We start from the raw sequence: 16,858 nt of genomic DNA, 5'->3' as shown, positions 1-16,858 counted from the left end.
ATTCATAGAGACAGAAAGAATGACAGTTGCCAGGCGCTGGGGGGGAGGAGGAGTTACTATTTAATGCGTACAGAGTCTCAGTTTGGGAAGGTGAAGAACGGTGGTAATAGCCGCGCAATAAGGAGAATGTACCTCATGCCACTGAAGTGCACAGCTAGAAATGATTAAGATGGTAAATTTTGTTCTGTGTATTTTACCACAATTTTCTTTTAATTCTTTTGGGGCTGCCTGGCTGGCTCAGTAGAGCATGTGACTCTTGATCTCAGGGTCCTGAGCTCAAGCCTCACATTGGGTATAGAACCTACTTAAAAAAAAAAAAATCAGTCAGTCCGCCCATCCGTCCTTTGGTGTCCCTGCCACTGGAAATTTCTCACTGGAATCCATCCCAGAACTGTGGTTCCTGCCATTTTGTTTTGCACCGCACCCGCCCCCCCATTTCATTTCTCTGACCTTCCCTGTCTTCTCATTTCTTGGGGTCGCTTTTCCCTAAGCTCCCATGAAGACGCCGGTAAAGCTGTTTAGTCCCTCGTGTGTTTAACCGTGTCCCTTCAACCATGTCCCTGGCACCGCCCTCCCCTTCCTCAACCAAAGTGGCTGATCGAGATGTTTTCCTAAACAAAACTGTCCTCGCCCCGCTAACTGCATGGAAAACGTGCCATCTGGTGTATACGCTGGTCTCCTGAGAAATCGAGGAGTCCAAGCTCCCAGCTGAGACTCAGATCTCTCCACCAGCTGCCAGGCTGAGGCTAGACCCGGGGCCCCAGGAGTGAATTTGTCAGAGTCAAGGCCGCGGTGGGGCAGCCTCTTGGCAGCCTGCCAGCAGCCCCTTCTGGCAATGTTCCATCTGTCTGAGCAGCACAGATCGAGCCTCAGATGTGCGGGGCCCGAGGAGAAAACCCGAGAAGGATGATAGCACGGAGGTGAGGTGACCTCAGTGGAGCGGAGGTGCTTGGGGTCCAGAGCTGCTGGGAGACAGGAGGTGACAGTGGACTGGATGTGAAGAAAGTTTGCCCCTGCACAGAAAGCCGAGTCGTGTGTGCAAGTGTGAGTGTGCATGCACGCGTGTGTGAGTGTGTGGGGGGGTGTGGTGTGATGCCTCTGGAGAGGTCTCAGAGGTGGGGAAGATGAAAAGGAAGGCCAGGAGCTCTTCCTGTGGGTGAAGAAATATGACAAGGTGGCCAGGGAAACAGATAATGCCTTCTAGGCAGAGATCTGCAGAGCGGAGCTGAGAGAGGGCACGGCGAGAAGTCTTCAGAACAAAAGCGGCCATGAGAGAAGCACTTACCATGCGCCAGGCACTCAACGCTGAGAGTAGCCGCAATTACTGTTCCTGCATGCCGGGCATCGTCCTGACCCAGCACCGTCTAGTAAACACACAGTGCAAGCCACGTATGTCATTGTAGGTATTCTAGGAGCTGCATTTTATTTTATTTATTTATTAAAATACAAACAAACAAGGCGCCTGCATGGCTCAGTGGGTTGAGCGTCTGCCTTCGGCTCAGGTCATGATCCCAGGGTCCTGAGATCGAGCCCTGCATCGGGCTCCCTGCTCAGCGGGAAGCTTGCTTCTCCCTCTCCCACTCCCCCTGCTTGTGTTCCCTCTCTTGCTGTGTCTCTATCTGTCAAATAAATAAATAAAATCTTAAAAAAAAAAGTTCAAAGGAACAATGATGCCATGGTTTGAACTGAGAGGGAAAGAGGTGTTTGCACCATCTTCTACACCAGCATTTTATTTTTATTTTATTATTATTTTTTTAAGTAGACTCTACACCCAATGTGGGGCTTGAACTCACGACCCAAGATCAAGAGTTGCATGCTTCACTGGCGGAGCCAGCCAGGAGCCCCATCTTTTCCTTCCTTCCTTCCTTCCTTCCTTCCTTCCTTCCTTCCTTCCTTCCTTCTTCCCTCCTTTCTCTCTCTCTTCCTTCCTTCTTTTCTTTAAGATTTTATTTATTTATTTGAGAGAGAGAATGAGTGAGAGAGAGAGAGAGCATGAACAGGGGGAGGGGCAGAGGGAGAAGCAGGCTTTCCGCTGAGCAGGGAGCCTGACTCGGGGCTCAATCCCAGGACCCTTAGATCATGACCTGAGCTGAAGGCAGATGTTTAATCCACTGAGTCACCCAGGAGCCCACCCGTCGTCTTTCAAGTAACGCACCATAATTTATTCCAGCAGTCCCTATTTGAGGGCAATGTTTCACTAATATAGATAGCCTACAGTGAACATTCCTGCAAATTTTTTTTTTGCAGTCATCCAATGTGCAGCCCAGAAGTTTTTATTCTCTGCCACTTCATCGTCTGGGGTTCAAAGAGTGTAGGTGAGAGCCGTGCAAATACCCCAAGCCTGACGTGTTGCCACTGCACCCAAGAGTCCCCGAACGTGTCTACCTAAACCCTGGTGCTTACGTTCATGACTTCACTTTCTCGTCACACAGGCCAGTTTCCTCTGCATCTGACCCTTGGTTCCACCTATCCTTCTGCTCTCCGATGAACTTCAGCTAGAGAGACACCTTTCTGGAGCCCGCCATCAGCTGTGCCCATTATGCAGAAAGATGCTTCCAGCCCCTGCTCTCAGGCAAGTTGCATTTATTTAGAGCCACGTGGAGCCTTCACCGTTCTGCTTTGTGGAAATGTTTGTGCAGGTTCCTGGCTTCTGCCCAGGCTGTATCTGACCGCCCTTTTACCTTTTCGGTTGGTCTTATCTCTAACTTGGGGGCGGGTTTTTGCAAAGCAGAAGTCCAACTGAAACATCAGTTCCTGAAATTTCAATTAGCAATAATCGCGCCTCGGATAAACCTCATTGGCTATGATACTGCCACTGCGCAAAGCTTCAGTTCCTGAAATTAACTTCTTATGTTTTTAACTAGAGCAGAGGTGTGTTTTATTTTGTTTGTTTTTGTTTGTTTTTGCTTGTTTTTGTTTTTAAAGATTTTATTTATTTATTTGACAGAGAGAGACACAGCGAGAGAGGGAACACAAGCAGGGGGAGTGGGAGAGGGAGAAGGAGGCTTCCCGCTGAGCAGGGAGCCCGATGCGGGCAGGACCCTGGGATCAATGACCTGAGCCGAAGGCAGACACTTAATGACTGAGCCACCCCCACGTCCCGAGCAGGGGTTAAATTTAATTTAACATACACAGATGATGTTGGGAAGGGGGAAGACGCAAACCCCCGAATTAGTGTGCAAAATCTGTGTGTGCATCTTTGTAGGGAGAGGTGGCTTATTTTCATTCAATTTCCCAAGGGGCCTGGGACCCACCTAGAGTACGTGGTGGGTCCGAGTGGCCACCGGATCGGACCCTGCACTGTCTGATCCTTTCCAGACTTCCCTGGCCAAGAACCATGGCTTCTGGACTCCTCCGTTTCTCTTTCCCAGCCCAGCAGCAGGCTGGCTTTCCGTTTAAGACCATGCATCAGAAAGACCTGCTTTCCAGGCTCCGTGAGCCTTCGTGTGTGTTAAGTGGTGGCTGGTGGCAGCTTAGAGCAGAGAGGCTTCACCTTGGCTCTGTTGGATCCTCTGCTTGCTCCTGGCCCCACAGGCTGAGGCTCAAATTCTAGCTGCAAAAAAGGAAAAAAAAAAAAGTTACAAATGACTTCCTGAACCCCTGGGTTTCTCATGACCAGCAAAAACTTTCAGTGTGAAAACTTGAAATACCAAGTGCTTGTATCTGCTTGTCTTTCTTCCCTTTTAATTACGTAGTGTCTTCGTTTGCTGGGCTGCCATAACAAAGAACCATAGATCAGATGGTTTAAACAGCAGAAATTCATTTTCTGACCGTTCTGGACTCTGAAAGTCCAAGATCAAGGTGTCAGCAAGGTTACTTCCATCTGAGGCCTCTCTCCTTAGCTTGCAGATGGCTGTCTTCTCCCGGTCTTCACATGGTCTTCCCTCGGTGTGTGTCCTAATCTCCTCTTATAGGGACGTTGGTCAAATTGGATTAGAGCCCACCCCAATAACCTCACTTCACCTTAATTGCCTCTTTAAACACCCTCTTTCCAAATACAGTCATATTCTGAGCTCCTGGGGATTAGGACTTCAACTAATGAATTTGGGAGGGACACCATTCTGCTGCTAAAAACTTTGTTATACTTTTGTGATTCTAAAAATCACATATATTCTCCATAGAAAATATAGAAACTTCAGAAATGGAGAAATTAATGAAAGGATCTCTGCAAAAATCATTCTTTTTCTTTAAGCACATAAAGGAAAAAGTGAAAGCACACCCCTTTCTCCACTTCTCCTTCCTCCCCAAAGAACACCCATAATACTGGTTTGTAATAATAGGGACATGTCCTCTCAAATCTTTTCTGTGCTTGCACAAGCTGCTTCCTGGAACGTCCTTGTCCCCACATCTCGACCCGCTCATGCAGCTGTCCTAAAGAACACACTGCTCCTGCTATGAATTAAATCTTCGTGCACCTTCACACTGACTCTAGAATTGTTCTGTTGAAGGCCACACAAAATGTTAACAATTAGAGCTCAGATTGTTTTTTATTTTTGAAGTTTTTTATTTACTTAAAGTAATCTCTACACCCGATGTGGGACTTGAACTCACGACCCAGAGATCCAGAGTCACGTGCTCCTCCAACATAGCCAGCCAGGCGCCCCTAGAGCTCAGATTTAAAAGGAAATTTTTTTTTTAAGATTTTAGTTATTAAAAAAAAAGATTTTATTCATTTATTTGACAGAGAGAGACACAGCGAGAGAGGGAACATAAGCAGGGGGAGTGGGAGAGGGAGAAGCAGGCTTCCCGCGGAGCAGGGAGCCTGATGCGGGGCTCAACCGCAGGACCCTGGGATCACGATCTGAGCCAAAGGCAGACGCTTAACGACTGAGCCACCCAGGCGCCCCTAAAAGGAAATTCTATAGTGAGGTACTCGTTGCCATTTTGTTGTTTTATGGTTGTTTTTGTAGTTCTCTGCTCCTTTCTTCTCTTGCTCTCTTTTCTCACCATGAGTTGGGTTAGGAAATTCTAGAAAGGCACATAAAAGTGAATGAGACTTGTCAGAAGGGCTTCTGATACGTTAACCAGTCTTGAGTTTAGGTAATGGGGCAGAAAGTTATTTTTCTCACCTCGTCTTCCTGCTTAGTTGGATCCTCTACATTTTCTTTAATGAGCTTATATTACTTTTTGTAATGGGGGAAATGAACAACCGTAATAGAGTACTGCCAACAGGGACAATTAGAAGGAAATTTGAGCTCTGTTCAGAGCAGGAAGATGAAAGAAAGAGCAAGCCAGCTGCCACGGAGCTGAGCGGGGGGGGGGGGGGGGGGGGGGGGGGGGGGGGGGGGGGGGGGGGGGGGGGGCTGCGGGGGGGGGGGCCACAAGGGAAGACCCATGTGGTGACTGGCCCTTTGCCTTTCAGACCTGGCAGAGAAGAGTGTGCATGAGCGATCCTTGCCAGGGAGGAACTAGCTCTTAGCTGGTGCAAGGTGGGTTGAAGAGTTTGCAAATGAGCGCCTGGCTTCTTGAAATCAGGTCCTTTGGTCTGGGCTAATTATATCCCAACTACTGAGAAAAGGATGCTGAGTCACTGCTGGTGGTCTTTGAAAAATTGCAGTGAAAGGGCACCTGGGTGGCTCAGTCAGTTAAGCATCTGATCCAATATCTGAACTCTCTACTTCCTTCCCTTTCAAAAATGGGGGGTGGTAGTGGGGGTGGGGGGGAAGGGTGGGGGGAAATGGCCTTTTGACCCTCGCTGACCTTCCAGCTCATTTCCCACTGTAATTTTTCTTTTTAGAAAGTTTGTTTTGGTTTTATTTATTTATTTATCTTAAATATTTTATTTATTTGAGAGAGAGAGCTCAGAAGCGGGGGGGAGGGGTAGAGGGAGAAGCAGACCCCTGCCAAGCAGGAAGCCTGATGTGGGACTCAATCCCAGGACCCTGGGATCATGACCTGAGCCAAAGGCAGATACTTAACCAACTGAGGCACCCAGGCTCTCAAGAGTGAAGATATTTAATGAATTCAGTATAAAAGTCTGGAGGTAGGTGTTTCTTGGCATTGGTTTGGTGGCTCAAATAATATCAGGATCAACATCTCTTGGGGGCGCCTGGCTGGCTCAGTTGGAAGAGTGTGCAACTCTTGATCTCGGGGTCGTGAGTTCAAGCCCCATGTGAGGTGTAGACACTACTTAAATAAATAAAACTTAAAAAAAAAAAGGATCAACATCTCTGTGATTCTCTTTGTCTTTCACTTATGGTGTCAAAAAGGCTGCCACTCCAGCCATTATGTCCATGGTAAGGCAGGGGAAGAGAGGAACTTTGCCAGTGATCAACACCTGTCTCTTTTCTAATCAAAGATTTCCTAGAAATGCCATGGTTTTCTTTCACTTTCCTCTCATTAGACAGGACTGTGTCACGTGGCCATTTTTAGCTGCAAAGCGGCCTGGGAAAGTGAGTTTTTGACTCTTCTTGTTTGTAGAAGAAACACAAAAGAGAAAAGGGGATTGGGAAATGGAAGTAGGTTGGCTACACACCGGAAACAACACTCCTATTTTCCAGACATCTGAGTGTCTGGAACCGTGGCTGCCATCTTGGTTCTGGCAGAGCAGAGAGATAGAAAGAACCTGCATCCAAGGCCAACAGCCCAGATGAAAAGTGAGCAAAGTAGGTAAAGACAACGTTCACAGATGGGCACCTGGGTGGCTCAGTCGGTTAAGTGACTGCCTTTGGCTCAGGTCATGATCCTGGGGTCCTGGGACTGAGCCCTGCATTGGGCTCCCTGCTCGGTGGCCAGTCTGCTTCTCCTCTCCTTCTCCCTCTGTGATCTCTCTCACTATCACTCTCTCTCAAATAAATGAATAAAGTCTTAAAAAAAAAAAAAAAGACAACGTTCACAGAAAAAGGAAAACCAAGTAGCCCTTAAGCATATGAGAAAATGTTCAACTTCACTCATCGTAAGAGCAATGAATACTGAAATAACACCACGATACTACTTTTCACCTATCAGATTGGCAAAAATCCAAATGTTTGACAACACATTCTGTTGATGAGGTTGTGGGGAAACAGGCGTTAACGGCAAAATGACACAATCTCCTATGGTGGGGAAAGAGTAAAGAGAGGAACACATGAACTGGGGTCTTTATGTCCTCACCAAGATGCCACATCAACTGGCCTGGAGCCCAGCCTCCTGTGGGACTTCCTATTAAGTTCCTCACTCATCAAGCCAGTTTGAGTAGAGTTTTTGTTTTTTTTTTTTAAAGATTTTATTTATTTGACAGAGAGAGACACAGCGAGAGAGGGGACACAAGCAGGGGGAGTGGGAGAGGGAGAAGCAGGCCTCCCGTGGAGCAGGGAGCCCGATGCGGGGCTAGATCCCAGGACCCTGGGACCATGACCCGAGCCGAAGGTAGACGCCCAACGACTGAGCCACCCAGGTGCCCCTGAGTAGAGTTTTTGTTACCTAGAACCCAAACTATCCCAAATGGTGCCCCTGCCTCCCACCTGAAGCCCAGGAGCAAAGTTGTTCTGTCCAGAAGCCAGATCATGGAATCTCACTGGGTCACCCAGTGACTAGCCAAAGCCAAGCAGGTACAGATCCAAAAGCTGAGATCATTGCTGACAGAAGGATCCCTCCCAGAGAATGGGCCGTGAGCCCATTCCAAAATCAGTGGGTGGGTAACTGCCTAGGGTAATATTTAACCCATGTGGTCATGAGAGGGGGCTGCATCTTGAGTGGTTGAAAGTCCTGTAGGAATCCAAATGTAGAGATGATCCTAAGGTGTTAGATCTTGAAGTGGTAAGATGGCTGCCTTGGTCTTGCTTGACCCAATATCCTGATGTCTAGCTATGTATATCGTTTATTTGATTGTCTTTATTTGAATTTTTTTTCTTTTTAAGGATTTATTTATTTATTTTAGAAAGAGAGAGAGTGCGCACATATGGGGGGGAGGGGCAGGGAGAGAGCAAAAGAAGTAGACTCCCCGCTGAGCGCAGAGCCCTGACGCAGGGCTCCATCCCAGGACCATGAGACCACAACCCAAGCCCAAATCAAGGGCCACTCAACCAGCTGAGCCACCCAGGCTCCCCTTTATTTGAATTTCTTCACTGAGCAACTTCCTGGTTCCTGAATATTCCCAAACTGTGTGGCAATTGCATACCCCACCGTAAAGGAGTAAATCAGTATTCAGTTTGTCTTTTGAAAAATTGCTAGTGAAGAATGGACAGGCGCAGTGGAATCCCTTAATCCTCACATCCAACATTCCTCACTAATGACCGTCCTAGTCTGAGATGTGGTTAAAGACAGATGGCTCTTGCCCTCAGGCTACACCCCTTCATGAGCTGCATTTCAAAATACATGCCCTCTATACTGAACACAATGCATGGGATAGACTTCCAGCATATTCCAGAACATGGCTGCCACTTGCAGTGTGGCCCCATTCATGCGTAGGCCCACGCCAATTCTGCCCAAGTGTTGGGCAGGTGAAAGTGAGAATATCTGGCTATCTGAGGTTGGGAGCCTTCATGGCCCTGCGGATCCAAAGGACTTGGTTTGCTCCCTTCTAAGATGGAGCAAGGCCAGGACAAAGGCATAACCAGTAGAACCTCATTGAGATTATATTGCAAGGGATACTCTGATGCCCACAGGTACAGCCTTGGGTCTTCAAGGGCAGTAAGAGGTGTTTAAGTGGGCCAGGTATCCCTGGTGGGGTTCACGTTTGATTACGGGGCAGCCCAATGGTAGGAGCAGGGAGGTGGGAAGGAGTTTAGGATCTTTGGCAAGGGGAAAACAGAAAGGAGGTGCCAAATGCGCCACCATGCCTTGGGGGCATGATGTTTGTATCTCCAAAGATGTATAGATGCTGGCCTCTTCCTTGACATCTTTCTAGCCCCCAGAAGGCCTCCGTCTATGGGCCTGGCAATCATTCAGACTCCCTACAAGCCTCATTTCCAGCAAGTGTCCTGCCACCAGCCTCATACCCGCTCTGATTACTCTTCTCAGCACGTGTATGTTTAGCGTGTACTCGGCTGTTAATTTGTGATTGTTTTGCACATTGTGTCATATGTGTATGTTTTGTCTATGTGGGACCCTGAGATCAGGGTCTGTCTTCTAGTTCTTGTGAATCACCGTCCTCCTCCTCCACAAACACCACCACCAATGATAACTTGCACCTCATACGGGGCATTACATAACAGACAAAAATGCTTGTAAACAGGCTACCATTACTGACGCTCAGAGGTTTGCCCCCACTATAAACGGACACGATAGGGGTGAAAAGCTGAGGTTCAGAGCTGAGGAATGTGTACAGTGGGGCCCTTTACTTTCACTGTTCACTTAACAGACTAGGTGTCTATTCTCCCTGAGAGGGCTGTCACCTTTACAAAAGAAGTGGGAGGTGTCTTCCAAAGCCTCATGGAACATATTCACCTGGGAAGATTCTTTTTTTTTTTTTAAGAGAAATATCTTTTATTTTTTAGATTTTATTTATTTATTTGACAGAGAGAGAGCACAAGCAGGGGGAGGGGCAGAGGCAGAGGGAGAAGCAGGCTCCCCACTGAGCAGGGAGCCGGACGCGGGGCTCGATCCCAGGACCCTGGGGTCATGACCTGAGCCGAAGGCAGACGCTTAAACGACTGAGCCACCCAGGATTCCCACCTGGGAAGATTCTTCACAGAGCTGTCCAATACCTAAAACAGTTTGCAGCCATCATTCCATCCTGCCATAGCAGATACATGCACAGGAAATTAGGGTCAGAAAATTTTGCTATGGCTTGGGAAAATCTTAAAACAGCTTTTTCCAAGTCTTTACCACGAGAGTCCTTGAGATCTCAACCTAACTTAAATGATTTCTCTGTGCTGTCAGCTTTTCAGAAAGGCATTTCTTCAAAACAAAACAGACAAACAAAAAACCAAACACTGAAGTAAGCGTGGGGATTGTCGATGCCCCGGGAGACCAAGGTGCTGGGCGGCTCCTGGCCACCAGGGGGCGCGGTCTCCCCAGGCCTGGGCTGCGGAGCCCACTACGGCGACCACAGCCGTGCTCAGCCTCAGTCTACCCAGCGTGCGGCTCGCTCCCAGTAGCCCGGGTCCGGCGGCCACCGGACCTCTTCTCCTCTTTGGGCAGTTCCTGCAGCGGGTATGCGTGGGGTGCAAAAGGCCAGGAGCGGTCAGGCTGGGAGGAGGCCCTGTGAAATTACAGCCTGGGCAGGAGTGCTGTGCTGGCAGCTTCACCCAGGAGCCAGGAAGGCGGTGGTGTCTGGGGCATGACCTCGGGTGGCTGTGGCGCTGGGTCGGGTGCTGGGCAGAGTCCCACCGGCGAGGCCGGGGAGAGCGTGGGTGTGGCAACCACAAGAGAGATGGGGGCCCCCCGGGGCCTGTGGGATCCGCTGGGCTGCCTGGCCGGCTCTTCCCAGCCCTGCCGGAATGGGCATCGTGTGCTGTGGCCCTGGCAGAGTCCATGCTTCCCGCCGGGTCCGCTGTGGTCTCCCTTCCTCCGCGTCACCTTCTGCAGCCGGGCCCGCCCAGCCGCTCTTCCCCCAGATGACTTGTCCTGTAGTTCATTCACTCACTCGTACATGCAGCAAACACTGCTGAGTGCCCACGGGAGCCAGGCACTTTGGAGATACGAGACATCGTGCCTTCACGACACCGCTCTTATGCCTTATGTCTTTTTTTTTTTTTTTGAGAGAGAGAGAGAGAGAGAGAGAGCATGGGGGGAGGGGCAGAGGGAGAGGGAGAAGCAAGCTCCCACTGAGCAAGGAGCCCCATGTGGGACTCGATCCCAGGACCCTGGGACCATGACCTGAGCTGAAGGCAGACGCTGGACGGACTGAGCCACCCAGGCGCCCCACCTCCATGTCTTCTTTATTCCCGCTTTTCTCCCCACCCTTCTCAGCCTCGCCAGGTTTTACCATCCCTCAGTGAGGTCCTCAAGTCTCACCGGCTCCAGGAAGCCCCTTCCGATGACTCCAAAGTGAGGAAAAGCACCTAGTCTGTCCCATACGCTGTTATACCCCGAGTGCCCAATCCTGTGCGGGGCACCAGTGGGGGCTCAACAAACATTTGTTGATTTGAATGAATGAGGCCCTCTTGTCTGTCTCTGACTTCACTTGATTGCCTAAAACTTTCACCTGGCAAGTCATCAAGTCCTGCCTGTGACATCTGTCGTACTGAATTGTTGTGTTTATTACCCCCGCTCGTGGTTGGGTTAGGCAGGGGACAGAAAGGAATGTATTGGCTCATTGAACCATACCACCGGGGGATGGGCAGAAAGGGTTGAGCCTGCTTTAGGGACAACAGGAACCTAGATTGTAATATCAGGCTACACATCCTGGCTTCTCTGATGGCTTCACTCCTGCTTCTGCAAACAGGCTTTCACCACCCAGAAAACGGCTTTCAGTTAGTCCAGAGTCATATCCTTTGAGTTCACCAATCCAAGAGGAATAGGATTTTCCTCTTCAGCTCCCATTTTATTTTACTTTTTTTTTTTTTAAGATTTTATTTATTTATTTGACAGAGACAGCGAGAGAGGGAACACAAGCAGGGGGAGTGGGAGAGGGAGAAGCAGGCTTCCCGCTGAGCCAGGAGCCCGATGCGGGGCTCGATCCCAGGACCCCGGGACCATGACCCAAGCCGAAGGCAGACGCCCAACGACTGAGCCACCCAGGTGCCCCTATTTTATTTTTTTTAAAAGATTTTATTTTTTAGCGGTGCCTGGGTGGCTCAGTCAATTAAGCTTCTGCCTTCGGGTCAGGTCATGGTCCCAGGGTCCTGGGATCGAGCCCCATGTCTGGCACCCTGCTTAGCGGGGAGTCTGCTTCTCCCTCTCCCCCTGCCTGTCCCCACTGCTCGTGCTCTGTCTCTCAAATAAATAAATAAAATCTAAAAAAAAAAAAAAATTTATTTTTTAAGTAATCTCCACGTCCAACGTGGGACTCGAAGTCACAACCCCGAGGTCCAGAGTGGCACTCTTCACCGACTGAGCCAGCCAGGTGCCCCTTCAGCTCCAATTTTAAAATCCTGACAAAAGCTCTGATGGGTGTGGTTTTTCTGGGTCTCATGCCCTTCTCTTGCACCAATCACTGTGGCCAGGCGCAGTGATGTAGGATGATTGGCAGCCCCTACTTGAATGGCAGAGTTCAACCAGAGAAGGAGCAGTTGAACCCCAAAAGATGGATGAGAGAAAGAGACGTGGTCACTCCGAAGAGCTGGGGCCACCACCCCGCTGTATATGCACAATGATTCATGATTATTCCCTGTTATTGAGGACAAAGATCATCTATGCCCATGAGGGCCTTCACTGAAGATAAGCCCTTGATAAATATAGGCTGATTTATAGGAAAGGAGTGGTGTGTGTGTGTGTGTGTGTATGTGTGTGTGTGTGTGTGTTTGGCTGAAATCCCTGGTGGATCTTCCCTACATTTTTCATGAACATGCAACTGTCTGTCCCTCGTGCTGTGGGTGGGGTCATTTGTTTCAGGGCATGGAACTAGACAGAATCCCGGTAGCCACATTATGGCTTGAGCTGTCACTTCTGGTTTCCCTCCTGAGAAAATCTTCGGAGCCCAGCAGTGTAATCCTGCCTTTTTGTTTCAAGTGGGGAATGGCTCTAAGACTGGTTTTTCTATTTGTGGTGTTGTTGCTGTTTCCTTTGGCAGAGAGCAAAAGAAGGCAGTTTTGTAAGATGGCATCTTCCTTGGATGGTCCCAGGAGTGTGGCCGTTTTGAAAAATGAGGCATTCGGGGTGCCTGGGTGGCTCAGTCGGTTAAGCGTCTGCCTTCGGCTCAGGTGGTGATCCCAGGTCCAGGGATTCAGCCTGGGCTTCCTGCTCCATGGGGAGCCTGCTTCTCCCTCAGCCTGCCGCTCCCCCTGCTTGTGCTCTCTCTCTCTGACAAATAAATAAATATAATCTTTAAAAAAAGAAAAGAAGAATGAGGCATTTCTCAGAGGAGCCTCAGGCTTTCACCGGTGCTCTTAGGTAATACTATTTACCTATTTTCTTGGATGAGGAAACTGAGGCTCAGCCCAGGAACATGCCCAGCTCACGGAGCTATGGGAAGTGGGGAGAACAGCAGGACAGGTCTGGATTGGGAGCCGTGCACCAGAGGCTTTGCATGCCCCCTCCGATCCCTAACTCCGCACGGCAGTCCTGGGCGGTCAGAATCACAGGAGGGACTTGGTAAAATGTAAATGCCTCACCCCAGGTTACAGATGCCAGCTGGGCTGGGATTTGTGGATTCCCGAGCCCCTACTGTTTTCACTTCCCTACACTGTGTGAACTTGCCCAGGTCCCTTTGCCTCTGGGCACCTCCATTTCCTAATCTGTAAAATGGGGAGGATACTAGTACGTACCTCCTGGCTTTGTGGTGACGGTTAATTGAAATGACACTGGCCCCGCAGTTAAGAGCTCCGTAAGCGGAGGCTAGTGTGGTTGTTTTGTTATTGTTCTACAGGCCCTCCCTGAGGGCCACGAGTCGGACCCCTCCCTGTGGCAGGAGAACCAGATCCCGTGGGAGCCCCTTCCTGGCCCAGGTGCTCCTGAGGCCCCGCTGCAGGTGCCTGGGAAAGTCTGCAACAGGGATAAAGGGAACAAAGGCTCCAGGTGCTCGGTTGATGCTTTGTCTGGCTGAAGGCCTGTTTCCTGCTCTATCAGGTTGCTCTGGGCGGGCTGGGCTCCCGGAGCTGACCCCCCCCACCACCCCGGGCCCTGCCAGCTGCGGGCTGAGGGCCGGGCCTGATGATGCAGGACCCAGCCCAGCTGGGCAACACACTTCCTTTCTGGAGCCCAGCCCTGGAGTCTCACTGGCTGAAGCAGGAAGCCTTGGGGCACCGGGCCCTCCTTCCGGCTCTGTGGTCTCAGTGAACCCCCTCCCATTGCCCCCCTAGGTGGGGTGGCTCCGGGGGTAGAGGCGGGGGAGGGGGGTGCTTGAATGCCGGCCTAAGAACGGAGCAGCAACCTAAGGCAAGCTGCCTTTCTCTCTGCAGTTCTTCTGGCATGGATGTTCGGAAGGTTGGGCCGGGTCATGGGTAAAACCCTTGCAAGCCCTAACAATTCCCAGGGGCCCCCAACACGGCCTGGAGGAGATGAAACTTCAGACCCAATGCAGGGTGATCCTAGTACCGCACAAACTGCTTCAAACCCACCGCAGGCCCTGGGCCGCCTCCTCCAGCCGCCGTCCTCCCTCCCCTGCTGCCTTCAGCCTCTTCAAGGTCCTCAGACAGGAGTTTGTTCCTGCCTCGGGGCTTTTGCACTTGCCGTGGCCTTGCACTGGAACACCGTGTGCCCCCGGTGTTCACGGGACTGTCCTTGTCACTCAGGCTTGAGCTCTGAGCTGTTATCTCTTAGCGAGGCCTTGTCACCCTCTCCGCTAGCCCCCGCCTCGGCCCTCTCTATCAACCTCATCCTGTTTCCTTCCACTCAGAGCGCCGCCTCTCTCTCCAAGTTTCTTGTTCTGATTTTTCTCCCTTTCTCTTATCTGCCTCTCCACTGGAATCTAATCTCCCTGAGGGGAGGACCCGTCTGTCTTTCCTTCCAGGGTCTCCTCAGCCCCAGAGCAGTGCCTGGCCTGAGGCAGACGGGTGTTCTCTGGAGCCCTCCCAGGCCGGGGAGCGGGGGGCGGGGGGCAACCTCAGAACGAGGGTTTGGGCGTCTGTGCCCCATCAGGCCTCCCTGCTCTGGGCACTGGGCTACTGAGGAGGCAGCTTTGCGGGTACGAAAACACTCCAGATTCCCGAAACACTTTCACATGCTCTGCCGCATTGGTACCTCTTGTCACAACGACCTGCAGGACAGGTAGGGCGACATCAGAAGCCCTGTTTTGTAGATGAGAAAATTGAGGTGCCCAGAGGCTTAAGGAGCTTTGCCTCAGGTCGTATGCATCACGAGGTGCAAAACAAAGACTAGAACTGGAGTCTTAGGCAACTCTTTCCAGGACTCCAGGCCAGACACAGGAACGTCTTCAAAGAGAAAAATCCACATTTCAAACCCATTTTTCCATTTAGTTAGCTTACAGATGGACAGATATTCTGAATCGCTGCAGGGGGTGGGGTAGTACTCTAATCTCCGAGATTCTTTTTTGCTCCAGATTCTTCTGGGACTCTTGTGATGCAGGTGTTAAGTCTCACCCAGGGAAACTCCAAAATTCTCGCTCTCTTCCATGGCTGGGAAATCCCAGTTTCTTTCCTGGTCTTCTGCCTTGAAACCAGAGCTGTGCCTCTAAACTGCACAGGGTACTTAGTCCTTAGTCCTCTGTATGGGCAATTTCACGTACATTCGGCTGCAGGTAAAGCTGGCAGGTGAAGGGACCTGCTGGCCAGGAAAGTGGCCACGGCGGGTCTAGAGCTCAGCCGTAGAACCAGCCGGTCTGACTCCCAGCAGGGTGTTCTTCTCACCACGCTCATCTGCATGTGAATTCGCTTCCAGCTGCCTGGGAGATGGAGTTCTTCCCGGTGTAAATTGTCAAAATCATCCCGCCATCTTTAGGTGCCTTTATTAAGCTCATTAAGGGCTTATTAAGTCTTGCCATGGCCTTCTGCTCCATCTTGCAGCCAGAGAGGGGGAGGAGCTGAGGCTCCCGGCTGCGCCCATATGATGGAGTATACACAGCAGCTCTTCCAAGGGACAGCAGAAATCTATACTTACTGGGAACTTCATAAATATACGCATGTATGGGTGGGCAGACACACACAGATTCCCTCTGGAAGGATGTACTTCCGAATGCCAATAGTGGCCTCTCTGGGGATGGCCTTGGGGGTGCTCTTCAGTCTCTATGCTTTTCGGAATTGTCTGAAATTCCTTTTTTTTTTTTTACAATGAGCAAGAATTTCCTTTATGATCAGGAAAAGAAAATAATAAAGCCATTTTCATCTTGAAAAGGAACTGAAGAAAGCCAGTGCACAGAAATAAAGGAGCGGGAGGAGTTCTTATTCTGTGCGGGATCCGTGTTCTCAGATCGCTCGGGGGATGGGATGCAGCGAGCCAGCATCTGGGTCAGTCACTAATGGGCCCTCTACTTGCGGGGCATTCCGAATATTCATGTAACAAGGACTAACCAGACATCTCCTATGAATGAGGCCAGTCATTATAATCCTCTCTTGGCCCTCTCTGTGAGCGGCCCTCCTCTTTCTCAAGATCCCAGTGAAGTGCGGGCAGGAACCACAGAATAGACTTTACTATTTACACTATAAAAGAGGGACAAAGAGACCCACATGTGCAGCACTGGAGGAAAACGGAGAAGTGAGCGGTCTGTGAGTCAGCACTCGTTCAGAACCCCGGAGTTTCCCCGCCGCTAACTTACATGCCTGAACCTATGAGTCAGGATCATCTCGCCTGAGTTGTGACTACGTGCTCTTCTGCCCTGCTCTTCGGGGGCCAGCTCCCGGCCTTCACGCATGCACACACCCGGGCTCCGGCCAACCTCCTCAGCCGGATAGCCTGGGAGGGGTGCGGGCACGCTTGGCTTATTCATTCATCCCCCGGAGGTGTGCACAACCCTCTTGAGTGCTGAGCTCAGGCTGGAAACTGCCAGAGACGAACCAAAAAAGAGAAGAAAAAATATTAGTACTTCCTTTCCCCTGAATGTCACAATAGTCTAGCTGTAGCTTAGAGCCTGTATTTTGTGAAGCAGCAGAAACAGACTCACACGTCTGGCGTTAGTGGTCTGTTATAATAATACAGTTATGGTGTGTCCAGAGACTAGAATGCCATGCAGGTACTAGAAAGAATGAAGTAGATCTATGTAAAGTGACAGAAAATGGTTCAGTTTTAAGAGTAGGAGGGAAATTGCACAGCAGTGTGGACACAATGTTCCCGTTTGCGTGAATGTGTATTATGACTTTTTAAAAAAAATTATAAATGAATCTCGGGCGCCTGGGTGGCTCAGTCCATTGAGCGTCTGCCTTCGGCTCAGGTCATGATCCCA

The 16,858-nt window shown here is 50.3% G+C and overlaps 1 non-coding gene across 1 annotated transcript; it reads right to left on the bottom strand.

Annotated features, from left to right (window-relative positions):
• Nucleotides 1-2,681: 2,681 nt before the first annotated feature.
• On the bottom strand, nucleotides 2,682-2,827 carry LOC116624325. Its single transcript, XR_004297869.1, has one exon. It is a non-coding gene; the product is annotated as a U4 spliceosomal RNA (small nuclear RNA).
• Nucleotides 2,828-16,858: the final 14,031 nt, after the last annotated feature.

Source organism: Phoca vitulina, unplaced genomic scaffold (assembly GCF_004348235.1).
Source record: "Phoca vitulina isolate PV1807 unplaced genomic scaffold, GSC_HSeal_1.0 scaffold65, whole genome shotgun sequence".
In the NCBI taxonomy this organism is placed as follows: Eukaryota; Metazoa; Chordata; class Mammalia; order Carnivora; family Phocidae; genus Phoca; species Phoca vitulina.
The sequence above is the reverse complement of the archived record's forward strand: the minus strand, read 5'-3'. Positions and strand labels throughout refer to the sequence as shown.